Genomic DNA, 20,303 nt, shown 5'->3' on the forward strand with positions numbered 1-20,303 from the left:
ATCTCTTATGTTCACATCCAAATCATTTATGTAAATGACGAAAAGTAGAGGACCCAGCACTGATCCTTGTGGCACTCCACTGGTCACAGGCTGCCAGTCTGAAAAACAACCCTCCACCACCACCCTCTGTCTTCTACCTTTGAGCCAGTTCTGTATCCAAATGGCTAGTTCTCCCTGTATTCCATGAGATCTAACCTTGCTAATCAGTCTCCCATGGAGAACCTTGTCAAACACCTTACTGAAGTCCATATAGATCACATCTACAGCTCTGCCCTCATCAATCCTCTTTGTTACTTCCTCAAAAAACTCAATCAAGTTTGTGAGACATGATTTCCCACCCAATAAGCCATGTTGATCATCCCTAATCCATCCTTGCCTTTCCAAATACATGTACATCCTGACCCTCAGGATTCCCTCCAACAACTTGCCCATCACCGATGTCAAGCTCACTGGTCTATAGTTCCCTGGCTTGTCCTTACCGCCCTTCTTAAACAGTGGCATCACGTTAGCCAACCTCCAGTCTTCCGGCACCTCACCTGTGACTATCGATGATACAAATATCTCAGCAAGAGGCCCAGCAATCACTTCTCTAGCTTCCCACAGAGTTCTCGGGTACACCTGGTCAGGTCCTGGGGATTTATCCACCTTTAACTGTTTCAAGACATCCAGCACTTCCTCCTCTGTAATCTGGACATTTTGCAAGATGCCACCATCTATTTCCCTACAGTCTATATCTTCCATATCATTTTCCACAGTAAATACTGATGCAAAATACTCACTTAGTATCTCCCCCATTTTCTGTGGCTCCACACAAAGGCCGCCTTGCTGATCTTGGAGGGGCTGAAAATGTGTTGCTGGAAAAGCGCAGCAGGTCAGGCAGCATCCAAGGAGCAGGAGAATTGACATTTCGGGCATGAGCCCTTCTTCAGGAAGTTGAACTCAGGATCTTTGAGGGGCCCTATTCTCTCCCGAGTTACCCTTTTGTCCTTAATATATTTGTAAAAACTCTTTGGATTCTCCTTAATTCTATTTGCCAACGCTATCTCATGTCCCCTTTTTGCCCTCCTGATTTCCCTCTTAAGTATACTCCTACTGCTTTATACTCTTCTATGGATTCACTCGATCTATCCTGTCTATACCTGACTTATGCTTCCTTCTTTTGCTTAACCAAACCCTCAATTTCTTTAGTCATCCAGCATTCCCTATACCTACCAACCTTCCCTTTCACCCTGACAGGAATATACTTTCTTTGGATTCTCGTTATCTCATTTCTGAAGGCTTCCCATTTTCCAGCCGTCCCTTTACCTGTGAACATCTGCCCCCAAACAGCTTTTGAATGTTCTTGCCCAATCCTATCAAAATTGGCCTTTCTCCAATTTAGAACTTCAGCTTTTAGATTTAGTCTATCCTTTCCCATCACTATTTTAAATCTAATAGAATTATAGTTGCTGGCCCCAAAGTGCTCCCCCACTGACACCTCAATCACTTGCCCTGCCTTTTTTTCCTAAGGATAGGTCAAGTTTTGCACCTTCTCTAGTAGATACATCCACATACTGAATCAGAAAATTTTTGTGTACTTAACAAATTCCTCTCCATCTGAACCCCTAACACTAAGGCAGTCCCAGTCGATGTTTGGAAAGTTAAAATCTCCTTCCATAACCATCCTATTATTCTGACAGATGGCTGAGCATTTGGCACATATGAGATGTACAGCAAAACTGAACCACATCCGTGTGCAGTCCAGGTCAATAGAAGTGCTTTTGTACCTTAGACTGAGTCTTCCTCAAATCTACTCAAAAAGTGTGGTGCTGGAAAAGCACAGCCAGTCGGGGAGCATCCGAGGAGCAGGAGAATTGACATTTTGAGCACAAGCAGGAATTCCTGATGAAGGGCTTATGCTCGAAACATCGATTCTCCTGCTCCTCAGATCTGCCTGACCTGCTGCGTTTTTCCAGCACCACACTTTTCGACTCTGATCTCCAGCATCTGCAGTCCTCACTTTCACCTCTTCCTCAAACTTAGATGACCTTCCACTGGTAATTCATGTGCTACCCATAATCCTTCTTACCTGCATGCTACTGGGAACACAATCTGGTGCACCTCCGCCCATTTCTCCTCTGCATTAACCTGCTGTGGTCTCCATTTTCATCTTAGGATTCTATCCTGAAGATACTAAACCTTGGAAATATGTTTTGATTCCTGTTCTGAGTATGCATCAATACATGTCTTTTATTGTCTCATCTTTCTGTTGTAAGTCTATTAGTCTTTCAGGACTAAACACTTCTGTCTGGCCCTCTACCTATTCCTGCCTTTTCTGTACCATTACATCAGACATGGTGTCTGCTAACTGAACCTCAACTCTTTTGACTTTCTCTTTAGCTTTTCCTACTTGCTGTAACTTATGACAGTAGGATCTTTTTACTACCCAGTCTGGAAAAATCCTAGGTATTTTTCTTTTAACTCCTCAGTCCCTTGGCCTTTCTTTGGCTCCTCCACCACAAGGGGTGTCACTCCCACTTTGGATCCTGCTAAATCATTCCCAAGAACAAACTGAATTCTTGGAACGGACATTCTGTCACTCACTCCCACTGTTACTTTCCCAGTTTTGATGTGGTTCTCCAACCTGATCTTATACAGTGGAATGCTACATTTCTGTCAATCTGTCCCAAACATTACCACTCTCTCGGGTAACAGGTCAGAAAGAGTGCAAATACTTTCATCTCTTGGTATTAGAGTCTGATGAGCACCCATATCTCTCAACATTGGAACCTCTTTCCCATCTCTCCTGTCCTTCCTGAGTAATCTTCATTCACATAATCTGAATTCCTTATAGAGATCAGGCACTAACTCCGTACCCAGCCCCTGCCGAGGCTATGCACTCTCCTGCAGCTCCTCAACTTTTCTTGGGGTTTCCTTAACTACTTTCATTTAATCCTCCAGCTTAGCCTCTTTTACCACATCTCTTCCCACAGCACATTGCTTTAATGACCAGTATACTGTGATTTTATATGGACAGAAGTGGGCACTGTGATCTTATATGGGCAGAAGTATGTACTGAGATTTTATATGTCCCACCTTACCACAGTGGAAACACTGAGGCTTTTCACTACCTTGGGCTTCTTTTTTAACCTGTGGTAAACTATTACAGTGTGCTCTAATCTTTGTTTTGTAGTGTAGGATCTCCCCTTCTCCCAACTTCTATCCCTCACAGGATGAAATTCTTGCCGGAAGCTAAACTTTGCCTGATGCACCAATTCATATTCATCTCCACCTCTGCTGCTCTTCTCATTTCTTGAACTTTCTGTCCCTCCACATGAATTCTTATCATCTCTAGAAGTGAGTTTTTAAACTCCTCCAGCCAAATAATCTCTCTGAGAGCCTCATAGGTCTTATCTATTTCTAAGGGCGAAACCCATCTATCAAAATCGCTGTTTCATTCTTTTGAACTCAGTATAAATCTGACCTAGTTCCTTCTTTATGTCTCTGAACTGTTGTCTATATGCTTCTGGTACCAATTCATAAACTCTCAAAATAGCCTGTGTAGCAGCTTCATAATCTCTTGATCCCTCATCAGACAGCACTGCAGATACCTCACTAACTCTGCCGACCGGCTTAGTCTGAACTAGCATTAACCACTCGGACCAGTCCATCTGCCAAGCCAGTTTTCCAAATGAAATAAAGAAAGGCTTCGACATCTTTCTCATCACAATGTGGCAAAGTTTTAACATATTTGTACGCATCGCAACCTTCTTCCTTCGTCTTCACCCTGTTCACTTGACTTTCCTGACTAATTTGCAATTTCTGAAGTTCAAATTCTCTCTCTCCTTTTGCCCAGTTAAGAGCTTTCTCTCCTTTTCTTTATCTTCGTAATTTGAGTTTTTCTAACTCCACTGCACTTGTCCGTTTCTCTGATACACCTCGGTGACCAACTCCATTACAAACTCAGCTTTCCTTTGGTCCCTGGTTAAACCCAATTCCAACCAATTTGCTGATTCTAAAAGTAAGTCCTTCCTCTGTCTTTCTAAACTTTATTGGCAAATTTGGGAAGCATCTTCAAACCCCAGGACCTGTTTATCCATGTTAAGATCCATTACCCTCACTTTTAATTTAACTAACCACAAGTAATAGAAACTAAACACATTTTCTCACTTAAGATTAAGTTAAAGATCGAGGACACTGATCATCAAGTGTTTAAACCTGCTGGGACATTTTGTACCCGAAATCGGTCCAAGCCTGTCCAAATCCCAGACAGGATCTGTCCAAGCCTGTCCAAATCCCAGACAGGATCTGTCCAAAACTGACCAAATCCCAGACAGGATCTGTCCAAGCCTGTCCAAATCCCAGACAGGGTCTGTCCAAAACTGACCAAATCCCAGACAGGATCTGTCCAAAACTGACCAAATCCCAGACGGGATCTGTCCAAACCTGTCCAAATCCCAGACGGGATCTGTCCAAAACTGACCAAATCCCGGACGGGATCTGTCCAAGCCTGACCAAATCCCAGACAGGATCTGTCCAAAACTGACCAAATCCCGGACGGGATCTGTCCAAGCCTGATCAAATCCCGGACAGGGTTTGTCCAAATCTGACCAAATCCCAGACAGGATCTGTCCAAACCTGTCCAAATCCCAGACGGGATCTGTCCAAAACTGACCAAATCCCGGACGGGAACTGTCCAAACCTGTCCAAATCCCAGATGGGAACTGTCCAAACCGACCAAATCCCAGACTGGATCCCAAACCTGTCCAAATCCCAGACTGTTACAGCGTGGAAATCGAACCCCTCTGTTAATTAAACCAAACACCCAGAAAAGCTCACTTCACCTTGTAATCTGTTAAAATATGAGGGACAGAAAACTCCTAAATTCCACCATTCAAAGAAAGATAACAATTTATTTTCTCAACTCTAATAGTGAACACTAAACAGCAACTATTCACAAATCCCAGCTCCTCTTTTCTTGACTGCTCACTCTCCGACCCCAACTCTGTAAAAATATGTTGAGCCAATAACACCCTTATTAAACACTACATTAACTTAATCTCAAGACCACACAGTCTCTGTCTTTTCTACTGTCTTCAAATTCCAGCTGATGATCTCCCTGGGTCATCATCTTCTTTTTTTTACTGCAAGTATGTTTTACATGAAAAGGTACCTTTGATAGAGAGTGTTTTCTAATTTCTTAGTTCTTTGACTCTATAGCAGTTGCTCAGCTAATCAATGTCTCTTTAATTTTCTAAATACCATGTTTATATACCCCCATGCCGCATTAAATTCTTATAATTTGATGGATTTCCAGGTGCCAATACAATAAAATTCAAATATCATTGGCTTCTGGCACCCTGGGCATAATTTAAACTAATTGGTTAAACTTAAATTGTTGTCAAAACAGCCACCAAAACTCAGGTATCTGTTTACTAGCCAATTGCTACGTTTGGTACAGCCTGACCTTTAGCTGGCAGCTGTGGTGCACTTTAAATTCATAAAAGCACTTTCTATCTTAAAGTGACCATACATGCTTACGACTTTGTAAAAATATCATGTCAAAATTAAAGTTGATGGCAGCGCTGAGGTCAATATTCCATTCGGCCAGTTAGCATGGCTGAAAGCAGGAACCATAGCCCAAAACATTAGACTGCTTCAGTATCTGAGGAGTCACCAAAAGTTCTGAACATTGTGTAATCATCAGCAAACATCCCGGCTTCTGACCTGATGATGAAAGGAAGGTCATTGATGAAGCAGCTGGGACACTCGCCTGAGGAACTCCTGCAGAGATGTCCTGGAGCTGAGATGACTGATCTCCAACAACCACAACCATCTTCCTGTGTTCCGGGTATGACTCTAACCAGCAGAGACTTTTCCCTCTGATATCCATTGATATTTTGTTTGGGCTCTCTCGGTTGAATACAGCCTTGATGTCAAGGGCTGTCCCTCTCCCCTTCCCTCTGGAATTCAGCCCTTGTGTCCATGTTTGACCCAAGGCTGTAATGAGGTCAGGAGCTGAGTGACCCTGGGGGAGCCCAAACTGGGCCTCACTGAGCAGGTTATTGCTGAGCAGGTGCTGCTTGCTAGCCCTGTTACTGACACCGTCCATCATGTTACTGGTGATGGAGGGTAGACTATTGGGGCGATAATTGGCTGGGTTGAATTTGTCCAGCTTTTTGTATACGGGACATACCTGGGCAATTTTGCCCAGTGTACAGAACTGTTGTAACAATACTGGAATGGCTTGGTGAGGGGAGTGGCAATTTCTGGAGCACAAGTCTTCAGTACCATTACGGGAATATTGTCAGGGCCCATTGCCTTTGCAGTATCCAGTTCCTCCAACTGTTTCTTGATATCACGTGGAGTGAATCAAATTGGCTAGGTATCTGTAACGCTGGGGACCAATCGAGGAGACGGAGATGGATCATCCACCCGGTACTGCTGGCTGAAGAATGCTGCGGAGGCTTCTGCTTTATCTTTTGTCCTGGTGTGCTGGGCTCCTCCGTCATTGAGGATGGGGATATTTGTGCAGCTTCCTCCCCCAGTGTGCTGTTTTATTGCCCACCACCATTCACGACTGGATGTGGCAGGACCTGGAGAAACATGTGTTAATGCATGGCAACAAAAGCTGCATTAGAGCACGCGTTCCTTCCGGATGTGAGGCATAGCTAAAAGCTGAAAGACAGACAAAACCTGTCTTTATAACATTATAGGTAGAGATACTGATTGATAGATGTTTAAATCCTGTTGATTGAGTGTGTGCTCACCCTCCCATTCCTTGGTACATTTCTCGATCAACTATCATCTTCTCAAATTTTCTCCATTTGAAATCTTTCATTCTTGTTTAAAAACTCTATTTGTTTACAAATCCCACAGTTTCTCTAGCCTCTCCTGATCTCTATTTTCTCCTATGTCCCCATTTGCCTTCACAATATCTGCACACTCCCCACTCAAGCCTGGAGTACACTCCTGATGTGAACTGGTAATGACAGGAGTGCCTTTAGTACCCTGACATTCACTCCTTTAATCCCTCACTCTCTCTACACCTGGCATTCCCCCCTTTAATCCCTCACTCTCTCTATACCTGACACTCCCCCCTTTAATCCCTCACTCTCTCTATACCTGACATTCACTCCTTTAATCCCTCACTCTCTCTATACCTGACATTCCCCCCTTTAATCCCTCACTCTCTCTGTACTTGACATTCCCCCCTTTAATCCCTCACTCTCTCTATACCTGACATTCCCCCCTTTAATCCCTCACTCTCTCTATACCTGGCATTCACTCCTTTAATCCCTCACTCTCTCTGTACCTGACATTCCCCCCTTTAATCCCTCACTCGCTCTATACCTGACATTCCCTCCTTTAATCCCTCACTCTCTCTATACCTGACATTCCGCCCTTTAATCCCTCACTAGAACATAGAACATAGAACAATACAGCACAGAACAGGCCCTTCGGCCCACGATGTTGTGCCGAACATTTGTCCTAGCTTAAGCACCCATCCATGTACCTATCCAATTGCCGCTTAAAGGTCACCAGTGATTCTGACTCTACCACTCCCACGGGCAGCACATTCCATGCCCCCACCACTCTCTGGGTAAAGAACCCACCCCTGACATCTCCCCTATACCTTCCACCCTTTACCTTAAATTTATGCCCCCTTGTAACACTCTGTTGTACCCGGGGAAAAAGTTTCTGACTGTCTACTCTATCTATTCCTCTGATCATCTTATAAACCTCTATCAAGTCACCCCTTATCCTTCGCCGTTCCAACGAGAAAAGGCCTAGCACTCTCAACCTATCCTCGTACGACCTATTCTCCATTCCAGGCAACATCCTGGTAAATCTTCTCTGCACCCTCTCCAAAGCTTCCACATCTTTCCTAAAGTGAGGCGACCAGAACTGCACACAGTACTCCAAATGTGGTCTTACCAAAGTCCTGTACAGCTGCAACATCACTTCACGACTCTTGAATTCAATCCCTCTGCTAATGAACGCTAATACACCATAGGCCTTCTTACAAGCTCTATCCACCTGAGTGGCAACTTTCAAAGATCTATGTACATAGACCCCAAGATCCCTCTGTTCCTCCACCTGACTAAGAACCCTACCGTTAACCCTGTATTCCGCATTCTTATTTGTTCTTCCAAAATGGACAACCTCACACTTGGCAGGGTTGAACTCCATCTGCCACTCCTCAGCCCAGCTCTGCATCATATCTAAGTCCCTTTGCAGCCGACAACAGCCCTCCTCACTGTCCACAACCCCACCAATCTTCGTATCATCTGCAAATTTACTGACCCACCCTTCGACTCCCCCATCCAAGTCATTAATAAAAATTACAAACAGCAGAGGACCCAGAACTGATCCCTGCGGAACTCCACTTGTAACTGGGCTCCAGGCTGAATATTTACCATCTACCACCACTCTCTGACTTCGACCGGTTAGCCAGTTTTCTATCCAATTGGCCAAATTTCCCTCTATCCCATGCCTCCTGACTTTCCGCATAAGCCTACCATGGGGAACCTTATCAAATGCCTTACTAAAATCCATGTACACTACATCCACTGCTCTACCCTCATCCACATGCTTGGTTACCTCCTCAAAGAATTCAATAAGACTTGTAAGGCAAGACCTACCCTTCACAAATCCGTGCTGGCTGTCCCTAATCAAGCAGTGTCTTTCCAGATACTCATAAACCCTATCCCTCAGTACCCTTTCCATTACTTTGCCTACCACAGAAGTAAGACTAACTGGCCTGTAATTCCCGGGGTTATCCCTATTCCCTTTTTTGAACAGGGGCACAACATTCGCTACTCTCCAGTCCCCTGGTACCACCCCCGTTGACAGTGAAGACGAAAAGATCATTGCCAACGGTACTGCAATTTCCTCTCTTGCTTCCCACATAATCCTAGGATATATCCCGTCAGGCCCGGGGGACTTGTCTATCCTCAAGTTGTTCAAAATGTCCAACACATCTTCCTTCCTAACAAGTATCTCTTCTAACTTACCAGTCCGTTTCACACTCTCCTCTTCAACAATACGATCCCTCTCCTTCGTAAATACTGAAGAAAAGTACTCATTCAAGACCTCTCCTATCTCTTCCGACTCAATACACAGTCTCCCACTACTGTCCTTGATCAGACCTACCCTCGTTCTCATCATTCTCATGTTTCTAACATACGCATAAAATGCCTTGGGGTTATCCTTGATCCTATCCGCCAAGGATTTTTCATGTCCTCTCTTAGCTCTCCTAATCCCTTTCTTCAGGTCCCTTCTGGCTATCCTGTATCCCTCCACTGCTCTGTCTGAACCCTGTTTCCTCAACCTTATGTAAGCCTCCTTCTTCCTCTTTACTAGACATTCAACCTCCCTCATCAACCAAGGTTCCCTCACACGACCATCTCTTTCCTGCCTGACAGGTACATACATATCAAGGACATGCCGTATCTGTTCCTTGAAAAAATTCCACATTTCCACCACATCCTTCCCTGACAGCCTATGCTCCCAACTTATGCTCCTCAGATCCTGTCTTACAGCATCATAATTTCCCTTCCCCCAATTGTAAAATCTACCCTGTTGCACACACCTATCTCTCTCCATAACCAAGGTGAAAGTCACAGAATTGTGGTCACCATCACCAAAATGCTCACCCACTAACAAGCCCATCACGTGTCCCGGTTCGTTACCGAGTACCAAATGCAATATGGCCTCCCCTCTGGTTGGACAATCTACATACTGAGTTAGAAAAGCTTCCTGGACACACTGCACAAACACCGCCCCGTCCAATCTACTTGATCTAAAGAGCTTCCAATCAATATTTGGGAAGTTGAAGTCGCCCATGACTACTACCCTGTGGCTTCTGCACCTTTCCAAAATCTGTTTCCCAATCTGTTTCTCCACATCTCTGCTGCTATTGGGGGGGCCTATAGTAAACACCCAACAAGGTGACTGCTCCTTTCCTATTTCTGACTTCAGCACATACTACCTCCAAAGGCAGATCCCCCTCAAACTTCCTTTCTGCAGCCGTTATACCATTTCTAATTAGCAACGCCACCCCCCCTCCTTTTTTACCACCCTCCCTAATCTTACTGAAACATCTGTAATCCCTCACTCTCTCTATACCTGACATTCCCCCCTTTAATGCCACACTCTCTCTATACCTGACATTCCCCCCTTTAATCCCTCACTCTCTCTGTACCTGCCATTCCCCCCTTTAATCCCTCACTCTCTCTATACCTGACATTCCCCCCTTTAATCCCTCACTCTCTTTATAACTGACATTCCCCCGTTTAATCCCTCACTCTCTCTGTACCTGCCATTCCCCCCTTTAATCCCACACTCTCTCTATACCTGACATTCCCTCCTTTAATCCCTCACCCTCTCTATACCTGGCATTCCCCCCTTTAATCCTTCACTCTCTTTATACCTGACATTCCCCCCTTTAATCCCTCACTCTCTCTATACCTGACATTCCCCCCTTTAATCCTTCACTCTCTCTATACCTGACATTCCCCCCTTTAATCCCTCACTCTCTCTATACCTGGCATTCCCCCCTTTTATCCCACACTCTCTCTATACCTGACATTCCCTCCTTTAATCCCTCACTCGCTCTATACCTGGCATTCCCTCCTTTAGAATAATCTAACAACATACCTCCTGTCCCTAATGTCTCATTATGCAGACCAGTAACACCCCTGTTAAGCGCTTTGGTGTATTTGCTTGTTTTATTTCTTGTTGGGTTTAATCTAATTCAACAGGCGGATGGGAACCATAATTGTAGTTTGACTAGACGGGAGGTTGAGAGTAGTGAGGTCGGAACTAAGATTTCAAGATCACAAGATGGCACAGGCACGCACGACGTTGGTTTGAAGTGTGTCTACTTCAACGCCAGAAGCATGTAGAGGAAGGTGGGTGAACTTGCTGCATGCTTCGGTACCTGTGACTTCGATGTTGTGGCTATTTCGGAGACATGGTAAGAGCAGCAACTGGAATAGCTGTTGCAGGTTCCGGGGTTACGATGTTTCAGTCAGAACAGAGAAGATGATAAAATAGGGGGAGGCGTGGCACTGTTAGTCAAGGACAGTATTATGGTTGCAGAAAGGATGTTTGAGGGCTCGTCTACTGAGGTAGTATTGGCTAAAATTAGAAACAGGAAAGGAGAGGTTACCCTGTTGGGCCTCTGAATCATTCCAGAGATGTAATGGATAGGATAGCAAAGATGATCCTCAATAGGAGCGAGAGTGACAGGATAGTTGTAATGGGGGCCTTTAACTTTCCAAATATTGGTTGGGAATACTATAGTTCAAATACTTTAGGTGGGTCAGTTTTTGTCCAGTGTGTGCAGGAGGGTTTCCTGACAGGCCAACAGGGGGCGAAGCACATTAATTAGATTTGGTACTGAGTAATGAACCAAGTCATTAGGTTTGGAGGTAGGTGAGCACTTTGGTGATAATGACCACAATGCGGTGATGTTTACTTTAGTGATGGAAAGGGATAGGTATATACTGCTGGGCAAGAGTTGTAGCTGGGGGAAAGGCAATTATGAAGCGATTTGGCAAGGTTTAGGATGCATAAGATGGGGAAGGAAACTGCAGGGGATGGGCAGAGTTGAAATGTGAGCTTATTCAAGGAACAGCCACCACACATCCTTGATGCGTATGTACCTGTCAGGCAGGGAGGAAGTTGTCGAGCGCAGGAGCCGTGGTTTACTAAAGAAGTTGAATCTCTTGTCAAGAGGCAGAAGAAGGTTTATGTTAGGATGAGACATGAAGGCTCAGTTAAGGTACTTGAGAGTTATAAGTTAGATAGGAAAGACCTAAAGAGAGAGCTAGCTAAGAAGAGCCAGGAGGGGACATGAGAAGTCATTGGGGGATAGAATCAAGGAAAACCCTCAGGCTTTTTATACGTATATCAGGAATAAAAGAATGACTAGAGTAAGATTAGGACCAATCAAGGATAATAGTGGGAAGTTGTGCATGGAGTCACAGGAGATGGGGAAGTGCTAAATGAATATTTCTCGTCAATATTCACACAGGAAAAAGACAACATTGTCAAGGAGAATATTGAGATACAGGCTACTAGACTAGATGGAATTGAGGTTTATAAGGAGGAGGTGTTAGCAATTCTTGAAAGTGTGAAAATAGATAAGTTCCCTGGACTGGATGGGATTTATCCTAGGATTCTCTGGGAAACCAGGGGAGAGATTGCTGAGCCTTTGGTTTTGATCTTTATGTCGTTATTGTCAACAGGAATAGTGCCAGAAGACTGGAGGATAGCAAATGTTGTCCCCTTGTTCAAGAAGGGGAGTGGAGACAACCTGGGTAATTACAGACCAGTGAGCCTGATATCGGTGTGGGTAAAGTGTTGGAAAAGATTATAAGAAATAGGATTTATAATCATCCAGAGAGGGTTAAGTTGATTCGGGATAGTCAGCACGGTGTTGTGCAGTGTAGATCATGTCTCACAAACCTTACTGAGTTCTTGGAGAAGGTGTCTAAACATATGGATAAAGGGAAAGTAGTTGATGTGGTGTATATGGATTACTGTAAGTCGTTTGATAAGCTTCCCCACGGTAGGCACAAATATGGAGGCTTGGGATTGAGAGTGATTTAGCAATTTGGACCAGAAATTGGCTAGCTGAAAGAAGACAGAGGATGGTGGTTGATGAGAAATGTTCATCCCTGAGTTTAGTTACTAGTTGTGTACCACAAGGATCTGTTCTGGGGCCACTGGTTGTCATTTTTATAAATGACCTGGATGAGGGCGTAGAAGGATGGGTTAGTAAATTTGCAGATGACACTAAGATCAGTAGAGTTGCGGATCATGCTGAAGGATGTTGTAGGTTACAGAGGGACATAGATAAGCTGCAGAGCTGGGCTGAGAGGTGGCAAATGGAGTTTAATGTGGAAACATGTGAGATGATTCATTTTGGACAGAGCAACAGGAATAAAGAGTACTGGGAGAATGGTGAGATTCTTGGTAGTGTAGGTGAGCAGAGAGACCTTGATGTCCAGCTACATAGATCCTTGAAAGTTGCCACCCAGGTAGATAAGGTTGTTAAGAAGGCATACGGTGTGTTAGCTTTTATTGGTAGAGGGAGTGAGTTTCGGAGCCACAAGGTCATGCTGCAGCTGTACAAAACTCTGGTGCAGCCGCACTTGGAGTATTGTGTACAGTTCTGGTCACCGCATTATAGGAAGGATGTGGAAGTTTTGGAAACGGTTCAGAGGTGATTTACTAGGATGTTGCCTGGTATGGAGGGTAGGGCTTGTGAGGAAAGGCTGTGGGACTTGAGGCTGTTTTTGTTAGAGAGAAGAAGGTCGAGAGGTGACTTAATTGAGACAAATAAGATAATCAAAGGGTCAGGTAGGGTGGACAATGAGAGCCTTTTTCCTCAAATGGTGATGGCTAGCATGAGGCAACATAGCTGTAAATTGAGGGGTGATAGATATAGGACAGATGTCAGTGGTAGTTTCTTTACTCAGAGAGTAGTAGGGGCATGGAACAGCCTTCCGGCAACAGTAGTAGACTCGCCAACTTGAAGGGCATTTAAATGGGCATTGGATAGACATATGGATGAAAATGGAATAATGTAGGTTAGATAGGCTTCATTTTGGTTTCACAGATAGGCACAACATAGAGGGCCGAAGGGCCTGTTTTGCGCTGTAATGTTCTATGTTCTATGTTTTTATATGTCTTAATGTTGGAATGAATTCAAAGGTAAAGTCTATTTGAAATAGCACTGCGAGATCATGACAGTGTTCAAAGGTTTATAGTATTCCTCGAAAAATACTTAAACAATAAATCAATTGAATTGATATTGTCATCCATCATTTAATTAAGATATTCATGGATTGCTAAGCTAACATAGGGTCATTCACTCATTGTTCCATCTTCAGTGAAGCAAACATTCAGAGTCTCTGCAAGAATCGAGTCTAGTCCCCGACTCTCAGTCCAGTTCTGAAGAGGTGTCATACCTGACGTTAACTGTTTCCTCTCCACAGGATGCTGCTCGCCCTGCTGAGTTTCTCTAGCATACTGTGTGTCTAGTTCGGATTGCCAGCTTTGGCAGTTCTCGTTTTATTTCGAAGCTCTTGGCAGAAAATGTCTTTCTGTATGTGTTGCTGAATTTAACCTGCTTAAGTGAAACCAGTTTACCAATATACATGAAACTGGACAAAATTTACCGAATGCTGGATTAGAATAGTCACAGTAATAAGGGAAGTATAACTACTGCTTCACTTCCATTTCCTTGAACTATAAATATATTCACACACCAGCCCTTCACTCTGCTGTGACGCAAGGCGTTGCTGATCATAACCTTCCACCCACTCCAACTCAGGCTTACAGGAAGGGAAACTCATTGTCAAAAAACTGAAAGCGAGAAACAGTTAGCAAAAACTTGCTTCAGGGTCCAACAACGGAACGATCAGCGAACGATCCAGGGCTTCGAGTCAGTGAAGTTAGCAGGAGAGTTCCAAGGACACAAGGTACTGATCATCTTACATTGCTCCTGATCCCAGAGAGAGTCCAGGACTCCGCTGAGATGGTACAGTAATAGACAGGGTAAAAATTAGGAAGAATGTTCCCAATGACTAGGGGTCACAGTCTAAAGGTACAGGGTAGGCCTGAGAAGTAGAGACATCTCTTTACCCAGACAGTGATGAGCATGTGTAATTCACTAGCACAGAAAGCAATGAGACCAAAGCATTGGATGATTAAGGGGGACTTAGATATAGTTCATGGGTTAAAGGATCAAAGGGTATGGGGAGAAAGCAGGAACAGGGGATTGAGTTGGATGATTAGCGTTATCATATCGAATGGTTTGATGAGCCAAACAGCAGTCTTTTCTACGTTTTAGCTTTTGCTCAAATCAGCGAGAGATTCTCAACTGACCTGCTGTTTGTACAGGAACAAGCACAGACTTGGTCCGGGGTAACGCTCTTGTTGAGAGTCACACGGTCTGGGCTCACTCCAGGGACATGTGAGACTTTTGACACCAAAGTCCATAGCAGGACCGTGCTGTGTTTGGCGGGAGATGTTATCCCTGGAGCCTACCTGCCATCTCAGCTGCTCATAGAAATAAATTCCACTGCACTATTTGGAAGACGTGCCAACGAGCTCCCCCATTTTCATCTGGCCAAAGTTTATCCCTCAAATGACAGCGTAGGCACAGGTCATCATCTCTTTACTGTTTTCAGGAGGTAGGTATAGGCTGGCTAGGTATAAACTCACTGCCAGGCTTCCTACAACCTGACAGAGGCTACATTTTGAACTGTTTTGGGATGCAGTGAGTGTGTGTGAACAAAACAGTATAAATGCAAGTCTTTCTTTTGAAAAGAAAGTATATTGAAAATGTGAAGATTGCGAAACTCCACAAAGGGGTCAGCTGAACAAAAGGAAACCTCCCAAGAAACCCCTGCTCTGCCTTTCGGACAACTGCATGCTGTAATCAGATTGACTCTGCATCTCATTAACATTGCTGGGAGAAAAATAAACAGATCGGTGTTACAGACAGTGATCTCAATGACCCCCTGCTCACATTAGGTTTTGATTCGGCAGGGTTAGAGTCTGTCCCCAGCAGTTGGCCGTTTGTAGCCTGTCATTGAAGGTGATCCTACTCTTCTGCTTTTACCCATAGCCCTATACATTTCACCCAGGGGTATTGATCTACTCCTTTCTGAACGTTAGTTATTTATTCAGCAACAGCAAATCCACAAAGTCAGGCCGAAGGTGATGAATCCCACTGTAGAGGACACACTTGGGAATGTAATGTTTGGGTCTCTTTATAAGAAAAAGGTTACAGTTTCCACTGACCTTTCAGGCAGTGCATCCCAGATCCTCCTGACCTATTGCATTAACAAATGTCTCTCCATCTCCTCACTGTCTAAGATCGGTTGACTAGGCCTCAGCTGTTTCACTGATTGTCTCCAGCATAACTTTTCATATTTTTGAACGCCTCTATCAAATTTCCTTCAACGTCTTTTCAACTCTATTCTCTCGTCAATGGCCCTTATCACGTGCTGGTGCCGGGATTGGACTGGGGTGGACAAAGTTAAAAATCACACACCACCAGGTTATCGTCCAACAGGTTTAATTGTAAATACAAGCTTTTGGAGTGCTGCTTCTTCATCAGGGAGCTCGTGGGACAGGATACATAGGTCACAGGATTTAAAAGTACAAGTGTCATACAGCTGACGCATGTCTTAGTCAGACGTAGATCACGTAGACATCCCAGAAAGGAAGGACGGTAAAAGTAGCCAATGGCCTATCTGCTCCAATTAAAATCATGTTCCAGTGCCTTCACTTCCACGTATTACTTTCACTTAATGGTCTTTCTCTCTGGGAAGCCTCTCTGTTCCCTCTGAGAGATCAGGTTTATCTCAAATGATTTTAACAGTGGCCTTGCCTCAGAGGGGCCTCCCAACACCCAGAGGGTGGTACACGTATGGAATGAGCTGCCAGAGGATGTGGTGGAGGCTGGTACAATTGCAACATTTAAAAGGCATCTGGATGGGTATATGGGTAGGAAAGGTTTGGAGGGATATGGGCCAGGTGCTGGCAGGTGGGACTAGATTGGGTTGGGATACCTGGTCGGCATGGATGGGTTGGATCGAAGGGTCTGTTTCCGTGCTGTACATCTCTATGACCCTATGACCTCAAACTGTTACCTCGTGCCTGCTCATCCTCTTCCTGGGGTTGTCAGGAGGGACCTGTGGGAACTTGGATATGTCTAACCCCTGTCAAGGATTGAGGGAGCTCCTGTATAGGATGTTCTTGCTGGCTTTGGGCAGCTGCTTCTCCTCTCTGCTCATACTTAGGAGCCAGTGCATGAAGAATGACTTGTTGCCAGGGTAACCCCACACTTTATATCATCTGGAAATTTTAAGGGAAATTGCTGTCTTTGTTCAGGTTTTTTATCGACACAAGGCCGTTATTAGACATGCAACAAACCCTTCTGTGAAACAGAAACTCAAATGAGGAAGGTGGCCCAATCACGGGGAAATACTAGGGGGATTTCAGCAAAGTCAATCGCTCCTTCCAAGAGCTGGAACCCATCCCAATCACTGAGTGCTCTCTTTCTGTCATGTAGATAGCCTCAAAATATTCCAGTGACACCTCTCTGAGTGGGAAACTAAATTCGGCTTGCAACATGTAGATAGTCTGATTTTTCTCTAATTTATCACTAATATAAAAACAAAATACTGCTGATGCTGGAGATCTGAAATAAACACAGAGATTACTGGAAAAACTCTGGCAGCGTCATCACAGCCAGAGAAACTGAGTTTTGACACAGTCGCACTGGAACATTAACTCGGTCTCTCTCTCCTCAGATGCTATTGAGCGCTCTCTGGGACTGAAGTACCAGTGTCACGTCATTTTTAGCATTGTTGGTTTTAGTTATTTTGAAAAGAATGAAAAGAATACTTTTCAAAGATAAAAAACAGGAAATGTTTGACTTGAATTTGAGCGATGTGTTTGTAACGAGGTCGGTTAGTGTGGTTTGTTAGATTGTAGGAACTGTGAAACTGCAACTGACACTCAACTTACATTGGGCAAGTGTGAGGACTGCAGATGCTGTAGATTAGAGTCAAGAGTGTGGTGCTGGAAAAGCACAGCAGGTCAGGCAGCATCCGAGGAGCAGGAAAATCAACATTTCGGGCAAAAGCCATTCCTGATGAAGGGCTTTTGCCCAAAATGTTGATTCCCCTGCTCCTCAGGTGCTGTCTGACCTGCTGCGCTTTTCCAGCACCACACTTTTGACTTAACATATATCAACATTCTCGATGTCACAAGGAATTAAGAGCCACAGGGAGAATGCGGGTAAGTGGAGTTGAAATGCCCATCAGCCATGTTTGAATGGCGGAGTGGACTCGATGGGCTGAATGGCCTTACTTGCACTCCTATGTCTTATGGTCTTATGGACATTGAGGTGACTCTTATTGGTACCAATTGGACTAAACCCCTTTCTGTTCTGAGCCCTGATCTGTTCAATTATGATTTGAGTTCAGGCTACCTCAGCTGATGTTGGTTATATATTATGTCATCAGTTCAATTATCTCTAGAATTGATACAAAAAAGTGCTGGCGAAACTGCAGAGGGGAACAGAGTTCACACTATGATTCGGCTTCAAAATTGAAGAGAAGTGGGGAAGTGGTAGGTTTCAATTTTTAAAAATCTGCAATGAGTAACTGGGTTAGGAGGGAAGGTCTGGGGAAATGTCAGAGAGTGGGGAGAAATGAATTTGCAGATGTCACAGAACACAAGGCAAAGTGAGTGATGGTAATGATCCACAGTGGGCGTTAATCAAAGTATATTCATGAAGGCAAGACATGCGCAGGAGCAGACTCAAAATGGAGGGTAGGGCTGATGATCGGAAATTGTACTTGGTCTCCCTCGTGCAGAGAAGATCACATTTTGAGCGGAGGATGTAGTGAGCTAAATTGAAAGAATTCAAATAAATCACTGCTACGTTAAAAAAAAATGTTTGGGGTCTTTGAAAGTAAAGGGGGGAACAGTTAGAAAGTATGGTGTTACAGCTCCTGGAAACATCTCTGGGACACAATATCTAACGTTGACTCAGACAAGGCTGCTCCCCTAGCCAAGCTGTTCCAGTACAGGTTCAACCTCGAAAGCCACCATACAATGTGGAACATTGCTCAGGCATGTGTTGTCTATAAAAAGCAGGACAAATCCAAACCAGCCAATTATCGCCCCAATAGTCTACCCTCCATCACCAGTAACATGATGGAAGGTGTCAGTAACAGGGCTAGCAAGCCGTACCTGCTCAGCAATAACCTGCTCAGTGAGGCCCAGTTTGGGCTCCCCCAGGGTCACTCAGCTCCTGACCTCATTATGGCCTTGGGTCAAACATGGACAAAAGGGCTGAATTCCAGAGGGGAGGGGAGAGGGACAGCCCTTAATGTCAAGCCTGAGTGTGGCCCTAGTAAATCTGGAATCAATGGCGTCAGGAGGCAGACTGTCCACTGGCTGAAGTCGTGCTGGCAGATAGGAAGACGGTTCAGGATTATAGAGTCACAGAGATGTACAGCATGGAAACAGACCCTTTGGTCCAACCCGTCCATATTGACCAGATATGCTAACCCAACCTAAAGTGGTGGCTGAAGTTTGTCTATTCTCTCAAATGTAACTGGAGATTCAAGGAGATGGATGGAGAAAGGAAAAGGAACAAAGCAAATCATATTTTACCCGGACGGAGGGGGCCTGATTGAGGTTTTATTTCATTCACAATGGGGCACAGGCCTCTTTGGCTGGGCCAGCACATTATGTCCGTCCCTGAAGGTGGTGAGGGTGAGCTGCAGTTCACCTGCTGTAGGTTGACCCACAATGTCCTTGTGGCGGCAGTTGCAGAATTTTGACCCAGTGACACTGAAGGAACAGCGATATATTCCCACGTCAGGACATGTGAGTGGCTTGGCATGGAACTTGCAGGAGCTGGTGTCCCCATGGATCTGCTGCTGTTGTTCTTCAAGATGGAAGTGGTTGTGGGTTTGGAAGGTGCTGCCTGAGGATCTTTGGTGAGCTTCTGCAGTGCACCCTGTAGATAGTACACACTGCTGCTACTGAGCATTGGTGGTGGAGGGAGTGGTTGCTTGTGGATGTGGTGTCAATCCAGCGGGCTGCTTTGTACTGGATGGTGTTGAGCTTCTAGAGTGTTGATTCTGCTGCACCCACCCAGGCAAGCAGGGAGTATTCCATCACACTCCTGACTTGTGCTTTGTAGATGATGGACTGGCTTTGGGGAGTTCAGGAGGTGCTGTACTCAGCGGTCCCAGCCTCTTACCTCCTCTTGTAGCCACTGTATTTATGTGGCAAGGCTAATTCAAAGTCTGGTCAATGGTAAACCCAAGATGAAGATAGTTGGGGATTCAGTGATGGTAATGCCAGTTAAAGTTGCTCTTATTGGAGATAGTCATTGCCTGGAATTTATGTGGCATCAATGTTACTTGTCACTTGTCAGCCCAAGCCTGGACATTGTCCAGATCTTGTTGCATTTGAACACGGACTGCTTCAGTGTCTAAGAAGTTGTGGATGGTGAGAATGATGCATGAGATTATCACGTGCCTGGACAGAGTGGATAGGAAGTAGCTGTTCCCCTTAGTTGAAGGGTTAATAATGAGGGCCATAGTTTGAAGGTGAATGGGAAGGAGGTTTACAGGGGATGGGAAGACATTTTGTTCTCAGTCAGAGGGCGGTGGGAGAGATAGAGGTAGGGAATGTCATAGTCTTTAAAAGGTACATGGATCAACACTTGAAACATTATTACATTCAAGCCTCTGGGCCTGGTGTGAATT

The 20,303-nt window shown here is 44.7% G+C and overlaps 1 protein-coding gene across 2 annotated transcripts in view; it reads left to right on the plus strand.

Annotated features, from left to right (window-relative positions):
- Positions 1-20,303, plus strand: part of LOC132828469 (leukocyte surface antigen CD53-like) — a 61,716-nt gene that overhangs the window by 3,305 nt on the left and 38,108 nt on the right. Inside the window, exon 1 of one of the 2 annotated variants that reach the window (XM_060845629.1) lies at positions 14,310-14,477. The exons of the other annotated variant lie outside the window; for it this stretch is intronic. The gene's annotated coding sequence lies outside the window, so the exon portion shown is untranslated. Of the gene's footprint in view, positions 1-14,309; positions 14,478-20,303 lie in introns of those variants that run through there. 2 annotated transcript variants of the gene reach the window in all.

Source organism: Hemiscyllium ocellatum, chromosome 26 (genome assembly GCF_020745735.1).
Source record: "Hemiscyllium ocellatum isolate sHemOce1 chromosome 26, sHemOce1.pat.X.cur, whole genome shotgun sequence".
In the NCBI taxonomy this organism is placed as follows: Eukaryota; Metazoa; Chordata; class Chondrichthyes; order Orectolobiformes; family Hemiscylliidae; genus Hemiscyllium; species Hemiscyllium ocellatum.